This window comes from Taudactylus pleione, unplaced genomic scaffold (genome assembly GCF_031769625.1).
Source record: "Taudactylus pleione unplaced genomic scaffold, aTauple2 ptg000162l, whole genome shotgun sequence".
Taxonomy (NCBI): Eukaryota; Metazoa; Chordata; class Amphibia; order Anura; family Myobatrachidae; genus Taudactylus; species Taudactylus pleione.
In genome coordinates, this window is record NW_028284564.1 from 1288125 (window position 1) to 1308078 (window position 19954).

Below are 19954 nucleotides of genomic sequence, written 5' to 3' on the forward strand. Positions count from 1 at the left end.
TGTCAATCAACATTGACAGCACGCCCCCTTTGATCGGACACAAAGAGCGAAGGACTTTCCTTCGCTCGTCGCGTCTGGCGCATGCGCACGACGGAGCTCCCTCCGTCGTGCGCATGCTCAGTCCATAACATCGACCCACTTGCGAGCGGACAGCCACTCGCGAGTGGGTCTGAATCAGGCCCTAAGATTGCTTTTGAGTCCCTGAACCCCAACACCTGTGGGTGCAACTGAAACTCGATTAGTGCGGATGGATCTACCGCTGTACTTTATAAAGAATATATATAGAGCAATAAATCTAAAGTAATCATGATTACAAAATAATATTGGGCTGTGATGAGATTTGAACCCTGGACCATGGCAATGTAAAACCACAGCTCTACTACTAGGCCAAGAAGGCTTTCACATCCATCTACTGAATCCTTGTGCACTCCACCCACCCGCTGTCATTAGGGAGGGCGCAGTGAGGGAAGCATAATAATAATGATAATAATAATAAAAATGTGTCTTCCTTTCTAAATATTATACTAGTACATGTAAACACAGTACCCGAGCAGTTACCCAAATATTAATTCAGCCCATCTAATTGAAAGCTGTGCATGAGTGTGTCCCGTGTCTGAGTCCTTGAGATAAAAATATTAAAACATACTGTATATTTTTTTAAAAAGTACAGGACTTACACACATACTGTACTGTAATGATTTAAAACTTTATTACACATTCTTCTACAGCCCTGATTCCATGACATGCTGTACTATGGTGCACCAATCACAGGTTCTAATACATCCAAAAAATGTACAAACCCTATGATGCTGCACTCCAGTGCTGCAGAGATTAATAATAATTCACCTCCTTACATCTACTAGCAAGTAACAAAACAAATCAACCTCACTTATGCTCTGGATTGTTCCAACAAATCAACAATACGCCCATCAAAGTAGTAGTCCCACATCCTCTGGTATATGGTGATTCTTCGGTATTCTTCTGCAGGGCAATAGGAATCTGCATAATATTACCACATGATGGTATGGGCTTACTGCTGCATATTTTATATGGTTTTATGTATAATAAATAGCTGTCTTTCATGGTACTGGATGATGGTCTTTTCTTTTACCTTGTCCTATCACGACTTGAAAGCCCCACATTCCATTAAGGACCGCAGGTCGTGGTTTCTTTATGTGCCCATACTGTACATCACCCTTACAAGGTAAGCATACATATAAGAAATGAGCCTTATCAGCATTCACATCTGGGTGATTCTTACGGGAGTTGGGGCCATACTAAGTCGGGAGAAGATCACCATATTCTCCTCATATTCACATCCACGGGTGGCTACATCATACAGTGATGTTATTACACTATATTGTGTTACCCATTTATTTTTCATGCCGGAGAATCACCACATACCGGAGGATGTGGGACAATTCTTTTGATGGTCTTATTGTTGATTTGTTGAAATAATCCAGAACGCAAGTGAGGTTGATTTGTTTTGTTATGTGCAATCACAGGTTATGTCAGCCAATAATCGGGCGGTGATACAGAAAATGCATTGCATATCAGATGCATGCGCAGTGCAGTTTAGGAAAAGCGACACCTGGTGGACAAAAAGTTGTATTACATGCTATGACTTTTTCCAGCGCCACGGTACGTTCCGTTGCGATTAATACTGAAAGGCATGACTCAAGGTGTGAGATGCAGGGCACGCTACATGGTGTATGGAGCAACAAACTAGCTGGGCCCATCTGTAATTTGTTATTAAGCCTACTGACCTTTACATTTAGACTGGAAACATGTAATGTCACCATTTATTCTTCTTGTGTTTCCTCATGATGACCAAGTGGCTGTAAGGTTGGAGACCAAGGAACTTCAGTGTGTGGATCTAAAGGGAAAGAATATGTAAATATGAGTGCATAGATGAAAAAGAAATCTACACACAATAGAATAACCAATTGTGGACATAGGGCCTGATTCATTACGGATCGCAACTGTGAGTGCAATAGCGATTACGCATGCAGTTCTACTGCAATAGTATGATAATCCATTGCAATCGCTATGCCGTCACAGCACTACATAAGGACGCCCACTTTACCTTAGACACATCCATAATATTTAGCAACACTGTGAAACCATCGGTACAATCGAGTACCATTGCAGCCTCACGCACACACACTTGCACAAGCTTTGACCTCTCTCCGAAATTGCTAACTTCATTGCACGTTATGAGTCTTCCAGCTACATAGGGTATTGATGTGGATAATTTATGCACGCCCCTGCAACAGCCTTCAAATGAACTGGCATGCCTGCATTTCACCGCCCACCCCCCATCACCACCCACAAACATCACTTCCTGTTAATCACTCTGCGATGGGTCTGCATAGTCACTGTGATCACAGTCCCTTTTGCAGTGGCCGTTTTGTGCACGCACACTACGATGCATGCACAGAACGCAACAATCGTCCGATTGCATGCACAATTGCAGTTGCGATCGGTAGTGGATCAGGCCCTTTGACTCCAAAAAGAAAAAAATTCCAAACAGTCAGACTCACCCTAAAAAAGAGAAATTAGCTAGGCATTCCAATATGCAGATGTTTCACTTAAAGGATAAGAGGTTGATGTATGATGCTTTTTACAAGGTCGACCACATGATCTATTGTGGAGTACAGCATAGGAAACATGTAGCTGTAGACAAGCATTTCTCATGAAGCATTTGTAATTTTTGCAGTACATGCAGAATTATTCTTATATTAAACCTCTACACTGTGATGCTTCGCCACTGTTTAGAGCACATGAATCAATAAACTTGCTTTTTCTAAAGTATTTAAGAAGACATCTGCCTGAAATTGAAAATGATAATGCATGGCTTTTATCATTACAGACACTCACCAGATGGCTGTGCACAGGGAGGTGTCTGTGGTGTGGATCGTGTTTAGGAGTGTTGGGTCTCCCTACATGGTGGTGGTGGTGGTAGCTGTCTGGCAGATTGTCCTGCTGAAGATGGACCTTAAAGAAATGAAGCATGTATGAATTGCAAGCCCAAAATGTGTTTATTCATTTACCAAGGCACAATCTGAAAAATGTATTTACCTGGCCATTTATCATACTGACTTAAGGGTGGCTGGACAGTTTTTTTTTTCCACTATCACTTTTGCTTGTAATGTAATATTGTGATATTAAATCCAATTGCATTCATAGAAAAAAAACTTTTATTTTAATGACAGAATAAAACAATAAAAACATGTGCATGGACATTTGTACCAAACAACAAAACATTGTGCAAAACATTAGCAGAGCAGACAAGCAACTGTACTTAATATCGATCTAATGTTTTACCTTATGCACATGTCAACATATTTGTAATGCATTTATAAATGGCACAAACAAAAAAAATGCCTTTTTCTTTCTCACCACTAAGTTCATGTTTTCAGTTTTTTAACAAACAACATACAACATGTGTAAGAAAAATAAAATGGCTGTGTGGTCACATACTGTATATTAGTTACCATCAATAATTTTAATTTCCAGGTATGCACAAAACAATGGACATTGTTTGCTATGTACTATGGTGAATTGTTAAGAACAAAAATGACACCATAAACACATTAAAATGACATAACAAAGGTAATGATTAGGATATTACTCACTCCATTTGGGTGGTTCATCTGTGTCGTGGAAAAGCATAGCCTGAACCACCTGTGCCTCTGGTGTTGGGCATCTGTGGCCATTTTGCTTTTCACGTGCTGTTTTATGTCACTTACAGGAATCACTTTTTACACACATCTACAGTGCACTTCAGCATCCCTGCGCAGTTGACCTCCTCCAATATCTTCTGCCACATCAAGAATTTCTTGGGACCACTTGTTCGAGAGGAGTATCGCCCAAACAAATGGTTATAATGCCTCATGACCCCATTGATGAGGGCCATGCTTTTTGGAAGTCACATATTTTGGCCACTCTTGGTCTTGCCCCTGACTACTGAGTCTTAATTCTACTGCTGCACAGAAACCTCCTCCACATCAGACTTCACCTCCCCTGCCCTCCTGCTACCACTATTCTCCATCACAACACAAAACGCTGAACACTGATAAATAAAAGAAAATTAAAAAGCCTCGAACACCACCTCACCCACACACACTTCACATACACACCACAGACATAAGTAATGACCAGACAAAAAAAAGTTTAAAAAAAGACTTTAAAAACTAAAAATACTACAGAAAAACAAAAGGCAACATACACAACCAAACAAGCAACAATTGATTTAAATCTCTGGCCAAAACTCTCCTCTCCAAGCACTGTGTACACTCCAACCAATACTAATGCAACCAATGCATATGTTTTTTCCAGTTTGTGGGGAATTGGTATGACATATCACCGGACTAAAGCATGGCTGATGTAATACCGACGCCGCAAGACAGGAGAATGAAGATCCCAACAGGGTACGTATTTAAGCTATCCCTAACCCTTTCCCCCCTAACCTCCCCCCTAGTGCCTAACCCTAACCTCCCCCCCATGGGTGCCTAAACCTAACAACCCCCTTCCTGCACCCTAAACCTAATACTCCTGGGAGGGTGCCTAACCCTAACCTCCCCCCTAGTGCCTAACCCTAACCCCCCTTCCCCTAGCCTAAACATAGCCTTCCCCTTGGGGATGCCTAACCCTAAGTCCCCCCCGGGGGTCCCTAAACCTAACCCCCCATCCCTGGGCTAAGTGTACACTTACCCGGCAGAGAGGATGATCGTTCCGGCGTCAGGAGTAACATAGGCATCGGTATTTCAATGCCTATGCTAAATTCCTTGCCAGGATTACGCTGTCGGGATTGATACAGGAGGCCATGCGGCTGCCAGTCTCATAACTACATCCTGTTTGTGGGCGTATTTATACCACCATTGTGACACCACTGTAGCATGTGCAAATTCTGACCATTTGGAATATGTTTGCAATTTTTTCTAATTTGCTCCTATTTTTGCATGCAAATTTGGGGGCGCAAGTTCCATCATATTCCACATTTGAAATTTCAGTTGTGAATTTAGTTGCGAAAAACACCCGAATCGACTGATCTTGCATATGCCATAACACGACTAGTTATACCACTGAATGACAAAACGCGAGCAAACACAATTCTTTGTATAGGAAATGTGCGTTTTGCAGCAAAAAAAAAAAAGTTCCAGCGATAAGGTGTCAGAATGCATCGCATACAAATATATTTTTCGTAAATTTCCCCCCTACATTCTATGCAAACAGTAATTAAGTGCAGTTTATTGGCCTGTGTTTGTGGGTTATCTGGGGTGATGCAATCAGGGCACACAGCTAAACTAGTCGAGTTGTTAGTGATAGTGATACAGATTACATGTTCTATGATAGCAACCTGTCAAATTCTGCTTATAATAGATAGAAACAACGCTGGGACTTATTCACAAAGTGAGTGACAGGTAGTCAGTGTTAGGGGGAGGTAATGGGTGTCCTAGTGAGCGCCCAATGTTTTTGATGTTTTCACTTTTGTACGTAAGCTGCGGATGTGAGGTCCCGGTGGTGGGCATCACTGTGTATGGCAGTTGAGTCAATAGCATATTTTTGCATATCTGTTGTACGCAGAATCGCAGTCACAACGTGATTTGTGTTCACCTCTGAATAATGTCCAATATCTTCTCAGCTAGCGGGGCAGATACTATTACCTACTGTGTGACTCCGGGAACTTTTAGAAGAAGTCCTGACTAAATGGAAAATGGATTTTCACCAAGGCACATCAGTTTACAGGACAAGATGGTTTAGAAGAAGGGTCTAGTAAGGGCATTCCTAGCAAAGTATGGAGGAGGTGAAAAGTGAGTCAGGTTTTGCTGAACAGTGCATAAAGGCTGGAGAGAATACATTCTTGGTGGTGCACAACTATTTTCACTACACAAAAGAACTTACATTTTGCACCAGCTCAGCTCTCCATATCTGTGAGTCTCTTCCTATCATTTTACTGGGACTCAATTTGAGCCACTATAATGTGGAGAAGAGCATTTACAAATGTACGTACTCTGAGTAACATACAGTATTAAAAGCTTCAAATACACAAATATTGCAATATCAAGACCCACGAATGTGTACCAAGGCATTCTGCAGTGTGCATCAAGTGCGCTTTGCAAGTTACAGTACCTCTAGTAATTGCATCTTAATAACACATTTATCAACTTTTCTTATCATTCGGCACACATTGCAACATTAGCAACAATAAATAGTCAGGGCACCAGTCTTTGGTTAAATACTGTATACTAGAAACTTTTGTCCCTGTCTTTCATTGTTGAACAATTGTACATTTAATGTACTATTTTCTGCTTGCTATTTTGGCCATCTCTTATTATTATTTAGCGTTAGAACTTAACATTTATCAAAAAGTATTTAAAATGCAAAATTGTGCACTATTGTCATATGCATTAGTCACAACAACATGTGAATTATAATGTTCTAAAGCAGTAAAGTATGTCAAAACATTATTACAAATAACCAGCAATGGCTAAGCAGCCACACGTGCATGGAAAATCTGTTTAAATATTTGCAGTCGTGACATTAGCTATCTTCATAATGTTCCGTCTCTGCTAGAAGAATAAGTGCACACTAATAAAGACTTCTCTGAATGTGACAGCATTTAGGTTTGGAGCCAGCATTGTGCATGTCCTGAAATTACCAGCAAAGGGAATACCGACAAAATTACTATTATACAGCATTTGCCCTGCAGTGTCTTCTTTTGTTGAATTTCCATACTGGTGAATAAAATATGTATATATAGGAAATAAATGTGCAAGTCTGTAATACAATTTCATATACAGTGTATTTATTATCTAATAGGTCCAGGTCCTGGAGAGGCAGGGGGCAGCAGGTAGGGACTGGGAGCAATACCGCAGTCAGCTGGACAGTTTAGTTCACCGACAACTAGCTCAGGCAATGCTGATATTTACGCAGATTGAGTAATTCTGTGCCTTTACACATACGTGTAAGCCAAACTGTACATGTGCAGCGATTTAAATGCGAATATGCTCACACAGAGGATTCACTGGTAAAGTGAGTAACAGGTAGTCACCATTTGGGGGAGGTAACGGGGGGTGGTTAGAAAAACACAGGCATGTCGGATCATTTAAACACTGTTTTCTGGGCATTTATAAATTAGCCCTCTGAATGTCTGGAGACATGCTGTATCTGCGACAGCTTAGACTTACTCAGAAGGCTGATGGCTGCCTGACCTGCGTTCAATGTTTCCCATGTTTCCAGTTTTGTGCACGAGTGGCGAATGTGAGATGCTTTCAGTGGGCAGATGTCGGGTCCATTTATTTACTAATTTTACATATAGTTACAACTTTTTTCTCATTACACTGAAGCATCTACAAAATAAATGACCTTCTTGGCTGAATTGGGAAGTGCTGCCGGCACACTCAGCTTTGTGAAAAATAAATATATATTTATATGAGTAAATTATTGTATGGAGGGGAATGAGGTTCCCCCATAAAAGCTTATGTTTATGAACAGTGTGATCAACAGACAATGACCCCTGCACTACAGAAATATCATGGGGTCCAGGGATGGTGAGGATCTACCACAGGCTGTCATCCAATAATTCAGAGGAACCCACTTTAGAAATATGGGGGTCCCCTCTTTCAAATGATGGGGCCTCTTAGTGCTTATTGTGTGGTGATCAGCTTACATCCATAATTGCCCCTGTATACATAGGGGCACCAACATTTAAAAGAGAGGATTCATCTCAAATGATATGGCCCTTTAGCAGCTACTGTCTGGTGATCACAAGACAATATCACCCAACGCTACGGACAAATGTTATTTTCCAGAGATGAGGGGAGGGCACATTGTGCCCTAACACTCCCATACTGGACCAAACACACATGGGGCCACTCTTATTTGAAAGAGGGGAGTCTTTTCTGTCAAACAATGTGCCCCCTTAGTAAAGTCTGGTGATCACCATACAATGACTTAAACAGCTCACATATTAAAAAAAAATCCATGCATGGGAAAGATTTAAAGCCCAAATCTTCCTCACATTGTATCAAATAAAGGTACCCTCATTTAATGTGTTACTGTAGGTTTCCTAGTTTAAAAAATGGTAAGCCTTGTAGGGCTGCAATATTATTCCTGCACATGGTTAGGGTTTAAATCAAGGTAGCGAAAATTTCTAAAAAAACAGAGATTTTTTTTATTTGTGAAAATCTAAAGTAGACGTCTGCTGGTTGAAATTTTTAAACAGAAAATTAATGTTGAAGCAAGAACCAAAAAGTATTTCTTCGTGTTTGCTTTGATTACACTTTTTCAGTAAAAACACTTTTTGGTCATTTTGGTAAATTTGTATCTCATGTGTAAAACGACTAATGGTATTTTCTAAAAATTCTAAAGCTGGCCACACACTAGACCAACTTACATTCAACCAGACAACTTGTTGATTGGTTGGAATGAAAATCTGGTAAGGTATGGGAGTAACTGATGATCAGCAATTTGCGGCTAAATGCCAGAAAGCAGATGAAAATGGTCATCAGACAAGTTTTGTTAAATGTTTGATCTAAACATTTTATTCAAACAACAGTTTTGGTCCATTTTCCAGCGTTTGGGAGCAAATTGCTGATTGTATTCCTTACCAGATTTTCATTCCAACCACTCAACTAGTTGGCTGGTTGAACAGATAATCTTTAGATGTGTGGCCAGCTTTAGTCTTCTGGAAAAAAACAAGGTATAATTTAATATGGTATCGCATAAAAAAGTAATTGATATTGATGATGGGATTATAAGTAGAGTAATATGATGGAACACTATGAGTTCATGAACTATTAGCAGAGCAATGGTGATCAATTATAGCACATGTGTGCTGATGTTAATATGAAGTGCCAAGTAAATTGTGGTTGGTGAACTAATTCAGACAATTTGGTGCATCAGGGTATAATATATCTGGCCAGATATGAGTGGTAATGAATAGGTGTACAATGCAGTAGTTGTTGCTGGTGGAGATGTGTTACACTTTTCTAGTTTTTGGATTTCTATATCAGATGGAACATCACAGGTGTAACAGCAGTAGGTATAACATGGATGGTGGCAGCCTGGAGCTCAGAGTATCGCTGGGCATTATAGTGTGCTGACTGTGATAACATAATGGCACTGACATACAGTATAGCACTGGTGGTCTAGTGTACAACAGTGGTGGCAGAAGTACCTGTACTTGTGGATAATACAGCAACACTTCTAGGCTCCAAAGTGGTGAGTCTCTTGGATTCAACCATCCATGCAGAATGCCAGGGAGTAAAGATGAACAGAGACACCACAAATGTGGAGGTCAGACCTCCCTAGCTGAGCTCCAGCAGGTCCTAGTGAATGCTGGCTCAGTCCTACATGTCAGCAGCTGGAGGGAGGCAGCGCAGGAACGCACTCCTTCCAACAGGAATATGACTAGCACAAATGAAATAAAACCTTTATTCCAGGGTGGAGAAAGCCCTCAGCAGTGAAAGGTTTAATGCATAATGATCTTGTGTTAAATTTACCAGTCTGTACCACTATAACAACCAGCCTGCACCACTATCACATTCCAGCCCTTGCTCCATCATACTCAAGCCTGTTGTCCCTTCGCAAAATAGTCTGTGCCCCATCACACACCAACCTGTCCCAGTACACACCAGTATGTAACCCTATTAACTACTTAACAGGCTAATATTCTTTCCAAAAAACTCTCAGAAATGTTTTGAGGTACTGTAGGTCCAATATGCTTATATAATGGCAGCCACCCCATAATAAAAATACCATGTAATTTTTTTCCCTACTGATACCCTATTTGCAGTACACTCATAGATGAGTGGTTCAGTTTTACTCTATGTCGGATCTCAAAGACAGAATCATATTGGCTATCTGCCTCTTACATGGTGGCAATTGGTCTGGTATGCATAACTTAATAACTTGAAGATATAAACCTGGACAACGCCGGGTACTTCAGCTAGTATAAAATATATGTTAAAAGAAAGGTTCCCTTAAGGATCATATCATACAAAAAGTCACATTCAGATGGAGAAGGCCACTTTTTTTAGTTTGTTGTATTTATCCACAGTGACCACACCAGTGTTCTCTTTTTCTTCAGACATAATCCAACAAATGAATCTCTGCAAAGTTTTTACCAAAAAGAGAAGAAAAAATAAATATGGTGCAGAATGTTCCAAACATGTTAAGCATATATTCATATAAAATCTCATATATACTGTATAAAAATGATTACATACATAAAAACAAATAATGCAGTAACACTTGTAGGATCTAGAGTACAGATAATCATGCAGAACTGTACAGTGATAGCTCCTGTAAAAGGGGCAAAGAAGTGCGCTCAAATTTGAAAGTACCAGAATATCCCTCACTCCCACATTTTAGCGCACTTCTTCACTCCAGTCTCTGTGGATAAATACATCAAAGTTGGAGTAGAAAAAAAGTGGACTTCTCCATGTGAATGTGATTTTTCAGCAGTTTGGGCAATGCTGGGGCAGTCAGTAGTTAGGGTAGACCTGGGGGTTGAGGCAGGGAGCAGTTGGGGTAGAGGGGGTAAGGTCAGGTAGTGCTAGGGATAGGAAGGGCATGAGGGCAGTCTTTACTGTGGGGCAGTGCTGGGGGTAAGGAGGGGGTAAAAGCAAGCAACACTTGTGGCAGGGAGGGTGTAAGGGTAGATAGCATTTGGGACAGTACTGGGTTAAGGAGGGGGTTAGGGGGTGAGTGGTATAAGAGATAGACAGTAATTAGACAATGTCTAGATACCAGATGTTAGACAGTCAATAGTTAGGGAAAAAAGTTAGACACAAACAAAAGTCAGATATGCAAAAAGTTTGACAGTTACAAAAGGTCGACAGGGTCAAAAGTTCGACATGAAAATGGTCGACACAAAAATGATCGACAATTATTATTTTTTTTTAGCCCTAATCTTCACCCTAACCCTTTCTTTGGTGACAAACCCTAACCCTCCCTCCTGGTGCCTACCCCGAACTGTCTGGGTAAGTGCCTAACCCTAACCATTTGGATAAGTGCCTAACAGTAGGGAGGAGGACCCTGCTCCTTGTAGCTTACAATCTAGGGATGAATGTATAAAAAATAGATCAGGCTGAATCTGAGCGTCTTATTTGAGCAGCAAAAAACCAGTCCAAAACTTTAAAAGGATTCAATATTATGTTGTAATACTCCACACTCCTTTATATATGCACACTTAACATCTAAACCAATGTGTACCAATGTGTACACTCTATTGCCTTGATTCCACTCAGTTTTCCAGATTCCAGTGGATCATGTTTAAGAAAAATAACCACCCCATTTCATGTGATGGCTGCTAGCAAAATTAAGATACCTATTTTGATCAACCTTTTTGATGAAGGTCTCTGTAGTAATCCGACCATCTATAACCGAGAGTGCAATATCATAAAAAATTATATGTGTACTATGCACCGTGGTTGTAAATTTGATCCCATAATTATTAAAATTAAGTAAACTAATAAATTGATTTACAGAATCTAAATCTTCATCCCAAGTAAAAATAAATCATCTATATATCTACTGTAGAGGACCAGGTTTGCCCCACAGCCCAGCCAAATATGCTCATCTTCAAACTTCCCCAGGGACAGATTGGCAAACCTGTCTTGTCAAATCTAGTCTTGTCAAGCTAGGTAAGTACATTGGCCAGTAAACATTTAATTGGTTACTAATATACAGTATTGTGCTGTATTACTTCTGCAATTGATTTGGTATTTTAAGTTCTAATTGGATAGTAGAATATTTGAAAAAAGGCAACTAAATAAAATAAGTTTAATGAATATTTTTATACTATATAATTTTAAATTAGAATATTCTGGAGGCAATTCATGAATACAACTTTAAAGATCAATTTTGAATTTTAGATGTTAAAACTATTTCTGTTTTTGAGTATATTAAATAGATGGTTGTTATTTTTTGCTTCACTGTTGTGTTAGGAATAAATTCAAAAGTATATTAGAACCATTTTATGTTACTTTTCTTTCACTTAAAAATCTCATAAGGAACAGAATGAAAAAAGATAATAGTTACATCAGATTCTAATATTTAACAAATATGTTGCATACTTATTTCTATTATTATTATTATTATTATTATTATTATTATTATTATTATTTTACACCTGCCAACACAGATGCTACAAATTATGGACCTCATTTATCAACAAGTTTTATAATAATGGTGCTCAAGCTAATCAGCTCCCAACTGTCATTTTTCAAACCCGATGACAGTTGGGAGCTGATTGGCTGGAGCACCATTATTATACGCAATGAGTTTTATCACACAAAAAATGTATAAATAAAACCAAAATCTAATTTTTCCATTACCAGATTAGGTAGAAGTTCTATTGCTGAGTGTGTTTAGTTTTATTATTTTAATTATGTATTTGTAAATACATTTAAACAGATGAAGCACAGCAAGAAAGATGCCCTCTGGTCACTATACTGTTTGGCAAGTTATTCTGACGTGTTTCCGGTGTGTTTACAACCCCCTGCCTATTACGTAAGGCAAGTTACATAATGTTTAATATTAGAGACATCAGGAGGGCATGTTGTGTAATGGCAAGAATGTTTGATACGTGATTCTGGTAAGCTTGGCTGTAGTCACATTCTATTATATATGGCAACTTGAAACTCACCAGAAATACCACGGAATTTACACACTTTTGTAACCTTATTACATTTATTTCATAGTTCTGTATACATAAAGTACATAATTCAGTTTGGTTTGCTGCATGCCCCCGAAAAGGGTCAAAAATGCTAAAAAGTGGCATGCCATGAGGCTGCAGGCTATCAAACAATCAAAGCACCAAGTAAGTGACCTCTAAGTTGGTTAAGGAGGAATTTTGAAGGGAAATGTTTTAGGCAGAAAAGAAGGATGGACAATAGGAAACTTAATCCAAGATTGTTCTTTGGAAAAAAAATTAACATAGGAAAAAAATAATAAAGGAGTTCTCAAGGCAGATATAGCAAATTAAATTTTTTTTATTTATTACCTACTTTTTTTAATGATTTACATAGATATTGCAGTTCACCTAATTTATCAAAGGTACAACACCATGTAAAAAACTAAACATTTTTAAACTTCCCCAAAAAATCATAGTTATCACAATCACAAGGATTATTGCTTTCTGCCCGTACACAATATTTAGACTGCCCCTTCTGAGATGGTATAGCCAGATATGAGGTGAAAGGAATGTCATTGTGGCCCTGCCTCCCTACACAAAACCATGTTTCAGGTTATTGTAAAGCAGGAGGTGTAACCACACTGATGCAATACAATGAAATTCACATCATCAAACTGAATGAAATAGGAGGCATGTGAGATACAGGTCTACTCTCTCAGGATATAGGGAACTAAAGAGTTTAAGGAAAAAAGAATAGGCGCTTCACAGGGATAGTTAAAAGCTGCCTCTTAACCAACACCTAAAGATCTATCCCAAAAAAGACCAAGAAAGGTATCTATGAAAAATAGGTTGGTCGGTGTGGAAGATGGCGCTGATGTTTTAGCAGAAAAACACAAGTAGAGATATATACTTTTCAGAGAGGTTATTCGCTGAGTGGTTTATATCTTCCCTTGTTGCTCTCCAGGAAAATATGAGTATTTTAATAAATATGTGGAGACAAAATGAATAGAAACAATGTGTAGTATGAAGAAAATTCAAAAGGTAAAGAAATATAGACTGTATCAGATGTTTGATTACTATTGGATAATATAGCTTCGATTGATGTTTGATAATTGCTGATTTTAGACGTAGTATTGGGTCGTACCTCACTTACGGCAAAACGATATTGGATGACACATATAAGGGTATCTTTATATCTGATATTTTTGAAGTATATGATGTTTTTTCTCTAAGTGGTATGATGCATATCTTACTTACACAAGTAATGTGTCATCTAATATTTTTTTGATATAAAGTGATTGATAAAATCACCACAGAAAACTTCAAAAATAATCTCACTGGTATCTGGCGGTGAGTGAAATGTCCTGTTTATTTCAATGTACAATGAATTTCAGAAGGCCCATAGAAATACATTGTCAAATGAAATACATATGAAAATGCTATGTGAAGTAAAAAAATAAAGTTATAAGAAAAATCTAAATACTACTGTAGAATTCCAAGTTTGGAAGCAAATTACTGTTTGACATTATTTTCAGTGGGACTGGAGATCAATACTTGCTCAGCCAATCACAAACAGTCAGCATGTACGCATTGTTTGTAATTGGCTGAGCTTTTTCCATTAATTCTATGGGCTTTCTGTTCCTATTGAAATACATTGCCTATTCAAATGAATAGGAACAGTGATTTTGCTAAGCAGGGAAAGGTTGCCCCCAAATTGTCCCCCCCACAAATTGTCTGAAAAAAAATTGATATTAATCGATTGGAGACTTTGGGTATGAATAGCCTCTTTATTTATTTATGGTGACTTTAGGCAATTTTAACTTCTGAAAAAATCAACCTTTGATAGATATTCCATTTAGTCTGATATGTTTCATGTATAACCTTACTTTATCACTAGGCGAAAGCAAATGAGACAGCTATCAATGTTTATCGGCAAACAATTTGCACATGACAGCTTTCATTAATCAGTATTCATTAGAATGGCAGAAGTAGGAGCAATAGTACATGCTGGATTATTGACTGTGCCATTGCACTACTTCTCTCAGAACTATGCCTGGAAAGATCTGGATTTTGCAAAACAGTGACCACAGAAAAAATCTTATTTTACAAAACGCACTAGAAAATACAGAGAACCATACAAGAATAATGGGATGAAATTCAATAAAGTGTAAATGAGTGGAGCTTAAACTGCTCAGAGTTTCAATAAAAAGGTGGTGCTGTATAATTGTAGTCATAGATGCCCAGAACAAGTTGGCCTGTGGATTTGGGTTTAATAAATAAAGAAACACAAAGGAGAACATTGATGTTTTTAATGAACCGATCAGTTTAAATAGAAACACCAACATTCTTTTTTAATTACAGTAACTACCATATGGCATGCAGGGTTAGATTCACAATAGATATTTGGTATTGTTCCACCAAACAGGATAATTTCTTGCTGCACCTGACATTTTGTGATCAATGTCTACAATATAAAATATACATCACAATATTAGATGCCACTACTGTTTTTGTAAAATTAGTTCTGCTGAGCAATAACAGACATCCATGCGAGCAAAGATGATATATATATAAATATATATATATAGGGTGCCAGCTTCTACAATAAATGGTTGCACTTGTCATGCAGCAGCCTAGTAGTAGTTTACCTGTCCAGGTCCTTGGTACCATTAACCACAGCTAGTTTTATTAGCAACACAAAAAAAATAGAAAAGTAAATCCTGGCCTGTGTGGCTATAAATAAATATACAAAATCATTTTCTCTCTCACAAAACAGAAGTCTGTAGTGCAACACTTACATTCAGTAATCACTGTGTCTCTTAACAGACCTCTTACCTGTTCCCCAGGCAGTGGGAGACTGACTACAGAGACTTACACACCCTTTATCAGTCTCTCACAGGTGGTCTTCCAATCAATGCTGCTAATCAACCAAAATAAAAACCTGGGGCATATATATCTCCCATTTATAACATTTCAAGTGTTTTTGTAACATTTCTTCCTTCCTATGTGGACCTGTGGGGAAGAACACATTTAGCCCTTAAGCAAAAAACATGGGACATGAGCTGGCAAGTTGGCTTCTTGGCCTATGCTCTACTGAAAGCATAATATTTTGCAATATGAAGAACCATCTAGAAATTCTGTATTTCCATTTTTCTCTTTATTCTCAGCCATACACTTCAACTTAGCATGATCTCTAATCAATATAAATGTTTGCCCCAAAAGGTAGTATCTTAATATTTCTAATGCCCACTTAACTGCCAATGCTTCTTTTCCAATAGTGGCAAAATGTCTCTCATATATTTAAGTTACTACTTAAATAAATAAGATGATGCCCTTCACTTTCTTTGCTTTGAGGCAATACCACACCTATCCCTACATCTGATGTATCTGTCTGCATGATAAATTTAATTTTAAAGTCAGGTGCCATCAAATCTCGTTGGGTGCGCAATGCCTGAAAAGCCTTTTCTGCCCCAGGATTTCACTTGACCCTAACTGACTGTTTACCCTTGGGAAGGTCAGTCAAAAGGACAGCAATGGTGCCAAATTGGGTATAAATCTTCTATAATACCGTCTGATTCCTAATAAAGTTCTAACTTGCTTCTTATTAAGGGTTCGTACAAATTTTGTGTTGCCTCAGTGTTATTAAATCAGGGCTTTATCAAACCTCTGTCTATGGTGTATCCAAGATACTTCACCTCTTCCATCCTTAAGCAATACTTTTTTGGATTGGCTGTCAATGCTGTCTCACGGATGGAGTCCAACATTGCTTGTACCCTGGGTTAGTGAGACTGCCAATCAGGACTATAGATGACTACATCATTGAGATAAGCAGCAGCATACTGTCTGGAATTGTATTCATCATTCTCTGAAAGATGGCGGGTGCCCCATGTAACCCAAATGGCAACATCTTATATTGGAACAGACCATTCAGTGTAGAAAAATCTGTATTTTCTTTTGCATTGTCTGTTAGTGGCACTTGCCAGCACCCTTTGGTTATGTCTAGAGTGGTTACGTACCATGCCATTCCCAGCCATTCCAAGCCTTTCAATAAGTTCATCCACTTGAGGCATTGGGTAGGCATCAACTTAGACACATTATTCAATTTACAGAACAAACTGCAGAAGCGTAAGCTCCTGTTGAGTTACGGAATTAGTACAATGGGTCACTATGTGACTCTTTAATTATATCTAATTCCAACATTTTTTGGCTTCTGGTATTGTATAGACTTTAGGTGAAGTTTAACCTATGGTTCAGTGATTATGTCGTTTTTATTGACTGTTGTTTTATCAGGTATATCAAAAAACAAATCTTTATTTCTTATGAGACATTTAGCCTCATGTTGAACTGTTTTGAGGGTTTTGGATATTGTGATTTCTAGGAACCAAAGGTACTGTAGTTTCCATAGGGACCAGAGTGGCTGACAGAGCTACTCAATCTTTCCAAGGTTTTATAAGATTTATATTTTAGATCTGTCCTGGCTTTCTTTTCACAGGCTGGTACACCTTATAATTAACCTCACCCTCTTTTGGCCTAGAATTTACTTTCTACCGTGGGAGTCAAATAACGACTCTGGAGCTCATTCAGACCCACTCGCTAAGATGCATACTCTCGCTGCTGCAAATGGTATGCAGTCTGTATGCATCACAATGCATATGCGCATACCTTAGTGAAAGTTCACAATGCATTCACTCTCTGCGCATAGACAGCCCAGCAGAGTGAGTTGCAAGGTAAGCCATTTGTAGGTGGTAACGGGCTGGCCATTAAAAATGGGGGAGTGGAGGTGCAAACGCAGGCGTGCCTGAGCATCTCAATGGCATTTTAGAGATGTGCATAATTAAAAGATAGCATCATAGTACAAGACACATGGCTTGTTTTTACACTAAAGTGCTCACAGTGCTTGTGGCAGAGTATGGTCAACCTCAAACACTGCAATAGCATCCGATGTTACCTGATGTACCGATGGTTGCATACACTTCCTGGACATGTCGTTCACAAATGGGCATCTTAAAGCAGGCTGATGGGTGTCTGCATTATATGATCGCTCTCTAAGAAATACTGGGCGTGCTAATGCATTGCTGTGAGATAGCACTGCCTACACAATTTGCATACACATCGTGCGTGCGATCGAATCTAGCAAGTGGCTCTGAATCATGCTCTCTGTCCCCAGGAATAGAAATGCATAATTGGACATTACGATTATAAACTCTTTGCTGTGCCTATTGGGCTTGTTCCAAGTGATCTCTCATTATAAGCATCACTGCAGCTATTCTTACCTGCATCTTAGAAACATGCTCCATAAGCATCTTAAAGACTAGAGATGATGGTTTTGGCTCTGATTTTCCGACAAGTTCGTACAAATTCGGATCTCAGAATAAGGCAAAATTTCATCTTTCACAGGCAAAACATAATATTTGTCCGTGAAAGATTACATTTTTTCTTGTTCTGAGATCCAAATTGGGCCAAAACCCAAGCCAAAACTAAACCGCTCATCTCTAAAAAGGACTAGGTTGCCCCTTTCATGTCTCTTTTGCAATATTAATTAATCTTCTTGGGCACAGCAAATCAAAACCCAATGGAAGATTATGGAACCTCTCTAATGATCAGCAATAAATAATGTAACAAATAATCCCAATCTTTCCCATCTTTTTCCACCACTTTATTTAGCATATTCTTTAAAGTTTTGTTAAAATTCTACACTTACCAATCAGTCTGAGGGTGACACAACGAGGTCCTTAGCTAAGTAACTTAAACAGGCGACACAACTCTTTCTTGATTCTTGACATAAATGGAGTACCTTGATCAGTTAGAATTTCCTTAGATATTCCCACTCTGCTAAAGACATGTATTAGAATGCAATTGTCTTTATTATTACTGTAGAATAAATGGTTAACTCAAAAAAAGCATGGGGTCCCCCTTCCTAAAATCAGTAACCAGCCACAAACCTCTAAGCCTGGTCTGTTATTGAAAAATAGGGGGAAAAATGGCATGGAGTCCCCCCTATTTTCCAATAACTAGCACCAGGCTGATACAGCCAAGGCGATAATACTATAGCAGGGAGACTCACAGCATAAGGTCTCCCTGCCCTAAATGGTCAACCCAGGGCTGGAATCTCTCAGAAAGTTGAGACCCCACACAACATGGGGTCCCCCCTTCCATGCACACAACATGGGGTCCCCCCTGCCTTCAATGCAGCCCCTCAGCTTTAGATATTGAGGTCATTTATAAGTCTTGTTCTGAATGTCATCGCATTCCAGCCAGCTTAGTGTTCTGGTTGATAATTCAACAATGAACATAACATCAGCTAATATTTTCATAGATCACTCAAGTATATCACTCCTTGGCCAGAATTACAAGATATCCCAAAAAAATATATTTTTATAAAGTTTGGCAACATGGTGTAAGAGAAAAGCTTTGTATTATTAGCCATAATTATAATCAAATAGAGGTGAATGAATTTTTTCAAAACTGTTTCATGAAATATTGTGTATTCCCTACAAAATTTTGCATAGTCCACTGACAGAATATGACTATGGGGGAAATATAATAGCCTGTGACTAGCAGACATCGGCAATATCCCGGTGAGTGTGCACCATGTTTTAGATTGGCAATCATTTAAAAGCCAAAACTAGTTGGGTTTTGACTTTGTAATGATTGCTACTTTAAAACATTGGGCTGATGCCTGCAAGTCACAGGTTATTACATTTCCTCCTAGGTGTTCCCACTACCATCCCAGAGGAGGCTCCGCGTACATGCGCATGACATCTGCTTCTAGGGGCTGCATTCACTGCAGCTCCACGAAGCCGTGTAGGGCTGCCTGAAAGGAAGGTTACCCAGATGTCCGATGTTCATGCAGTTGACCTGATGTTGTGTCTTTGGACTCAGCAGCGGATCAAAGTCGTCTTTTTACACAAGACACCTCTTGCGGCATGTACATATTGTCACACAGCCACTGCATACAGAGTCGCATTAGCTGCCACAATAGCATCCATCTCTCAATCAGCCCCATAGAACAGTGCATGTACCGTCAAACAGTATCAACTGTCCAAATTAATTTATTGGTGAAAACAAGTGATTAATTATTCTTTTTATAAAATACAAAACTTACCCAGTTATTTAACTTTTGTTGTTTGTATATAAATACAGATTCCAGAACCTCCCACATAATCTTCATAGCTTCCATATGTAATTACATCCCCTTTTACAGTCCACACATAACCTCACACATCGTCTTTCTCTCACATCCTCATGACATTTGGTCGACATTCCTGTGTGACTGGATCATGCAGCCAACTAAGAAACTGTGCATTC

The 19954-nt window shown here is 38.9% G+C and overlaps 1 pseudogene; it reads right to left on the reverse strand.

Moving 5' to 3' along the window:
- Positions 1-1795: 1795 nt before the first annotated feature.
- The window catches only part of LOC148521429 (uncharacterized), a 28118-nt pseudogene continuing 9959 nt past the window's right edge, over positions 1796-19954 (reverse strand).